Source organism: Chiloscyllium punctatum, chromosome 21 (assembly GCF_047496795.1).
Source record: "Chiloscyllium punctatum isolate Juve2018m chromosome 21, sChiPun1.3, whole genome shotgun sequence".
Lineage (NCBI taxonomy): Eukaryota > Metazoa > Chordata > Chondrichthyes > Orectolobiformes > Hemiscylliidae > Chiloscyllium > Chiloscyllium punctatum.
The window spans coordinates 84835782-84841781 of record NC_092759.1 but is presented as its reverse complement, the minus strand read 5'-3'; positions in this window follow the sequence as shown (position 1 = coordinate 84841781).

Here is a 6000-nt window from a genome sequence, read left to right as displayed (position 1 = left end):
AGAGACGGGCGGAGAGACAGAGAAGGGAGTGATTGAGAGAGAGAGAGGGAGTAGGTGAGAGAGAGAGGGGAGGGGGTGAGAGAGAGAGAGGAAGGGGATGTGTGAGAGAGAGAGAGTGAGGGTTGAGAGAGAGAGAGGGGGGTGAGAGAGAGAGAGAGGGAGGGGGCTAGAAAGAGAATGAGGGGGCGAGAGAGGGAGAGAGGGAGGGGGTGAGAGAGAGGGAGGGAGGGGGGTGAGTAAGAGAGGGAGAGGGCGAGAGAAAGAGGACCGTGGCGAGAGAGAGGGGCAGGGGAGTGAGAGAAAGAGGGAGGGGGCGAGAGAGAGGAGCGGCGAGAGAGGGGGTGTGAGAGAGAGGGAGGGGACGGGAGAGAGAGGGAGGGATGCGAGAGAGAAAGAGAGGGTGGTGTGATAGAGAGGGAGAGTGAGGAGGGGGGCGAGAGAGAGGAGGGGTGAGCAGGGGTGAGAGAGAGAGGGAGGGGACGAGAGAGAGAGAGGGAGGGGTGTGAGAGAGAAAGGGAGGGGAAGTGAGAAAGAGAGAGCGGGAGGGGGCGAGAGAGGGGGATGTGGCGAGAGAGAAAGGTGGGGGAGTGAGAGAGAGAGAGGGTGCGAGAATGAGAGCTTGGGTGAGAGAGAGATGGAGGGGGCAGGAGAGAGAGTGGGGGGACGAGAGAGAGAGAGAGGGGGCGAGAGAAAGAGAGGGATGGGGTCAGAGAGACAGAGGAGGGGGCAAGAGAGGGAGGGGGTGGGGGCGAGAGAGAGAGAGGGAGGTGGCAAGAGACAGAGGGAAGGCGGCGAGAGAGAGAGAGGGGCGCGGGCGAGGGAGAGGGGGAGGTTGGCTGGGGCGGCGAGAGAGAGAGAGGGGGCGAGAGAGAGAGGGAGGGGTGGTGAGAGGGAGTGGGGGGTGGGGCGAGAGGGAGAGACATGGGCTGAAAGAGCAGGGAGGGGTTGAGAGAGAGAGGGAGGGGGCAAGAGAGAGTGAGGGGGAGAGGGTGAGAGAGAGAGGGAGGGGACGAGAGAGAGGGGGTAGGGGGCGAGAGAGAGGAGGGGCGAGAGAGGAGGTGCGAGAGAAAGAGGGACGGGACGAGTGATGGAGGGGTGCGAGAGAGAAAGGGAGTGTGATGAGAGAGAGAGTGAGAGGGGGGGGCGAGAGAGAGGTTTGGTGAGCGGTGGGTGAGATAGAGAGGGAGGGGACGAGAGACAGAGTGAGGGGGAGATGCGAGAGAGAAAGGGAGGGGGGAGTGAGAAAGAGAGAGAGAGGGGAGGGGGCGAGAGAAAGAGGGAGGGGGCGAGAGAGAGAGAGGGAGGCGGCAAGAGAGTGAGAGGGATGGGGTGAGAGACTGAGGGGTACGGGGTGAGAGAGAGACGGAGAGAGGGTGAGAGAGAGAGGTGGGGTGGGGTTGCGAGAGATAGAGACAGAGAGAGAGGGGGCGAGAGAGAGGGAGGGGTTGAGAGAGAGCGGGAGTGGGTGAGAGAGAGGGGGGGAGGGTGCGAGAGAGAGGGAGGGGGCTATAAAGAGAGGGAGAGGGTGAGAGAGAGAGGGAGGGGGCGAGAGGGAGAGAGACAGGTACATGAGAGAAATGGAGGGGGGTCACGAGAGAGAGAGGAGGTCGAGACTGAGGGGGGTGTGAGTGAGAGATGGAGAGGGCGAGAGAGAGGGGGACGGGGCAAGAGAGAAAGGGCGGGGGCAATAGAGAGAGGGAGGGGGCAAGAGTGAGAGGGAGGGGTGAGAGAGAGAGGGAGCTTCGAAGAGAGAGAGTGAGGTGTGCGAGAGAGAGGGGGATGGAGGAGAGAGACAGAGGGAGGGGTGCAAATGAGAGAGGGAGGGGTGCGAGAGAGCGAGAGAGAGGGGTCAGAGAGAGAGAGGGAGGGGTGTGAGAGAGGGACGGAGGGAGCGAGAGAGAGAGGGCGGTGGGCGAGAGCGCGAGGGATGGGGGACGAGAGAGTGAGGGAGAGGGGTGAGCGGGAGAGAGATGGGCCGAGAGACAGAGAAGGGAGGGGTTGAGAGAGAGAGGGAGTGGGTGAGAGAGAGAGATGGAGGGGGCAAGAGAGAGAGGGAGGGGTCGATAGAGAGAGGGAGGGGTTGAGAGAGAGAGGGAGTGGGTGAGAGAGAGAGATGGGGGGTCAAGAGAGAGCGGGAGGGGTCGATAGAGAGAGGGAGGGGGCGAGAGAGAGAGAGGAGTGGGTGAGAGAGAGAGATGGAGGGGGCAAGAGAGAGAGGGAGGGGTCGATAGAGAGAGGGAGGGGGCGATAGAGAGAGGGAGTGGGTGATAGAGAGAGATGGAGGGGGCAAGAGAGAGAGGGAGGGGTCGATAGAGAGAGGGAGGGGGCGAGAGAGAGAGGGAGTGGGTGAGAGGGAGAGGGAGGGAGCGAGAGAGAGAGGGCGGGCGGCGAGTGAGAGGGATGGGGACAAGAGAGAGAGGGAGAGGGGCGAGAGGGAGAGAGACGGCGGAGAGACAGAGAAGGGAGTGATTGAAAGAGAGGGAGTAGGTGAGAGAGAGAGGGGAGGGGTGAGAGAGAGAGGAAGGGGATGTGTGAGAGAGAGAGTGAGGGTTGAGGGGGGTGGTGAGAGAGAGAGGGGGAGGGGGCTAGAAATAGAATGAGGGGGCGAGAGAGGGAGAGAGGGAGGGGGTGAGAGAGAGGGATGGAGGGGGTGAGTAAGAGAGGGAGAGGGCGAGAGAAAGAGGACCGTGGCGAGAGAGAGGGGCAGGGGAGTGAGAGAGAGAGGGAGGGGGCGAGAGAGAGGAGCGGCGAGAGAGAGGGTGTGAGAGAGAGCGAGGAGATGAGAGAGAGAGGGAGGGATGCGAGAGAGAAAGGGAGGGTGGTGAGAGAGAGGGAGAGTGAGGGAGGGGGCGAGAGAGGGGAGGAGTGAGCAGGGGTGAGAGAGAGAGGGAGGGGACGAGAGAGAGAGAGGGAGGGGTGTGAGAGAGAAAGGGAGGGGAAGTGAGAAAGAGAGAGCGGGAGGGGGCGAGAGAGGGGGATGTGGCGAGAGAGAAAGGTGGGGAGTGAGAGAGAGAGAGGGGGCGAGAATGAGAGGTTGGGTGAGAGAGAGATGGAGGGGGCAGGAGAGAGAGTGGGGGGACGAGAGAGAGAGGGGGCGAGAGAAATAGAGGGATGGGGTCAGAGAGACAGAGGAGGGGGCAATAGACGGAGGGGGAGGGGGCGAGAGAGAGAGAGGGAGGTGGCAAGAGACAGAGGGAAGGCGGCGAGAGAGAGAGGGGCGTGGGCGAGGGAGAGGGGGAGGTTGGCTGGGGGGGCGAGAGAGAGAGGGAGGGGTGGTGAGAGGGAGTGGGGGGTGGGGCGAGAGGGAGAGACATGGGCCGAAAGAGCAGGAGGGTTTGAGAGAGAGAGGGAGGGGACGAGAGAGAGAGAGGGAGGGGGAGAGAGAGAAGAGGGGCGAGAGAGGGGGTGTAAGAGAGAGAGGGAGGGGACGAGTGATGGAGGGGTGCGAGAGAGAAAGGGAGTATGGTGAGAGAGAGTGAGAGAGAGGGGGGGCGAGAGAGAGGTTTGGTGAGCAGGGGGGTGAGATAGAGAGGGAGGGGACGAGAGACAGAGTGAGGGAGAGATGCGAGAGAGAAAGGGAGGGGGAGTGAGAAAGAGAGAGAGAGGGAGGGGGCGAGAGAGAGGGAGGGGGCGAGAGAGAGAGAGGGAGGCGGCAAGAGAGTGAGAGGGATGGGGCGAGAGAGAGAGGGGTACGGGATGAGAGAGAGAAGGAGTGAGGATGAGAGAGAGAGGTGGGGTGAGGGGGCGAGAGATAGAGACAGAGAGAGAGGGGACGAGAGAGAGGGAGGGGGCGAGAGAGTTAGGGAGGAGATGAGAGAGAGAGGAAGGGTGCGAGAGAGAGAGAGGGAGGGGGCGAGAGAGAGAGGGGGAGAGAGAGGGGGGGCGAGAGGGAGAGAAGAGGGGCGAAAGAGAGGAGGGGTGAGACGGGGGTTGAGAGGAGAGGGAGGGAGGGTGCGAGAGAGAGACAGGGAGGGGTGCGAGAGAGTAAGGGAGGGGTGTGTGTGAGAGAAAGGTGGGGGGGAGGGAGAGAGGGGGCAAGAATGAGAGTTGGGAGAGAGAGAGAGATGGAGGGAGCGAGAGAGAGTGGGAGGAGTGCGAGAGAGAGAGTGGAGGTGAGAGAGAGAGAGAGAGGGGTGCAAGAGAGAGAGGGGGGCAAGAGAGAGAGAGGGAGGGGCAAGAGAGAGAGGGAGGGGCAAGAGAGAGAGGGAGGGGTCAAAAGAGAGAGGAATGGAGTGAGAGAGAGAGAGAGGGTGGGGACTAGAGAGAGAGGGAGTGGGGCGAGAGGGAGAGAGTCGGGCCGAGAGACAGAGAAGGGAGGAATGGAGAGAGAGAGGGAGTGGGTGAGAGAGAGAGGGGGAGGGGGTGAGAGAGAGAGAGAGGGAGGGGGCTAGAGAGAGAGGGACGTGGCGAGAGAGGTGCAGGGGGCGGGAGAGAGAGGGAGGGGGGTGAGAGAGAGAGAGGGGGTGAGAGAGAGGAGGGGTGAGACGGCGGGGTGAGAGAGAGAGGGAGGGGATGAGAAGACCGAGAGAGGGAGGAGTGCGAGAGAGAAAGGGAGGGGTGGTGCGAAAGAGAGAGAATGAGGCAGGGGGAGAGAGAGGGGGAGGGGGTGAGAGAGAAAGGTGGGGGATGAGTGAGAGACAGGGCGCGAGAATGCGACGGTGGGTGAGAGAGATGGAAGGGGCGAGAGAGAGTGGATGGGGGCGAGAAAGAGAGGGATGGGGCGAGAAGGAGAGGTGGAGTAGGCGAGAGAGAGAGGGGAGGGGGCGAGAGAGAGAGGGAGTGGGAGAGAGAGAGGGAGGGAGTGACTGTGAGGGGGCTAGAGAGAGGGAAGAGGGCGAGAGAGGGAGGGAAGGACGGGGCGAGAGAGAGGGAGGGGGCGAGAGAGAGAGGGAGGGGGCAAGAGAGAGACGGAGGGAGGGTGAGAGAGAGAGGAGGGTGAGGGTGGTGAGAGATCGAGACAGAGAGAGAGGGGCGAGAGAGAGAGGGAGGGGGCGAGAGAGGGAGGGAGGATGCGAGAGAGAGAGGGAGGGTGCGAGAGCGAGAGAGGGAGGGGCCGAGAGAGAGAGTGGGAGGGGGTGAGAGAGGGGGTGGCGAGACAGAGGAGGGGTTGGGTGGTGTGTGAGAGAGAGAGAACGAGGGGATGAGAGAGAGAGGGAGGGGTGCGAGAGAGAAAGGGTGGGGTGTGATAGAGAGAGAGAGAGGGGAGGGGGTGAGAGAGAGAGAGTGGGAGGAGGAGGTGAGAGAGAAAGGTGGGGGTGAGATGGAGTGCAAGGGGACAAGAGAGGGAGGGAGGGGGCGAGAGAGAGGGATGTGGGTGAGAAAGTTTGAAGGAAGGGGCAAGAGAGAGGGACAGGGCGAAAGAGAGAGGGAGGGGGTCGAGTGAGAGGGAGAGGATCCGATTGAGAGAGGGGGGAAGGTGCGAGAGAGAGAGAGGGAGGGGTGAGAGAGAGAGAGGGAGGGGTGAGAGAGAGAGGGAGGTGGGGGCGAGAGAGAGCGGGAGGGGGCGAGAGAGAGAGGGAGGGAGGGGCGAGAGAGAGTGGGACAGGTGCGAGAGAGAGAAATGGAGGGGGATGGCGAGAGAGAGAGGGGGGTCGAGACTGAGGCGGGGTGAGAGAGAGATGGAGAGGGCGAGAGGAGAGAGAGAGGGACGGGGCGAGAGAGAGAGGGAGGGGTTCGAGTGAGAGAGGGAAGGGGTCGAGTGAGAGAGTGAGGGTGTCGAGAGAGAGAGGGAGGGTGTCGAGAGGGGGGGAGGGGGGGGGGGGGAGAGAGAGGGAGGGGGGCGAGAGAGAGAGGGAGGGTGGCGTGAGTGAGAGGGAGGGTGGCGAGAGAGACAGGGAGGGTGGCGAGAGAGAGAGCGAGGTGTGATAGTGAGAGAGGGAGGGGTGAGAGAGGGAGAGGGAGGGCGGCGAGAGAGAAAGGGAGGGGTGCGAGAGAGAGAGTGGAGGTGAGAGAGAGAAGGTGGAGGTGAGAGAGAGGGGGGGATGGGGCGAGAGAGAGAGA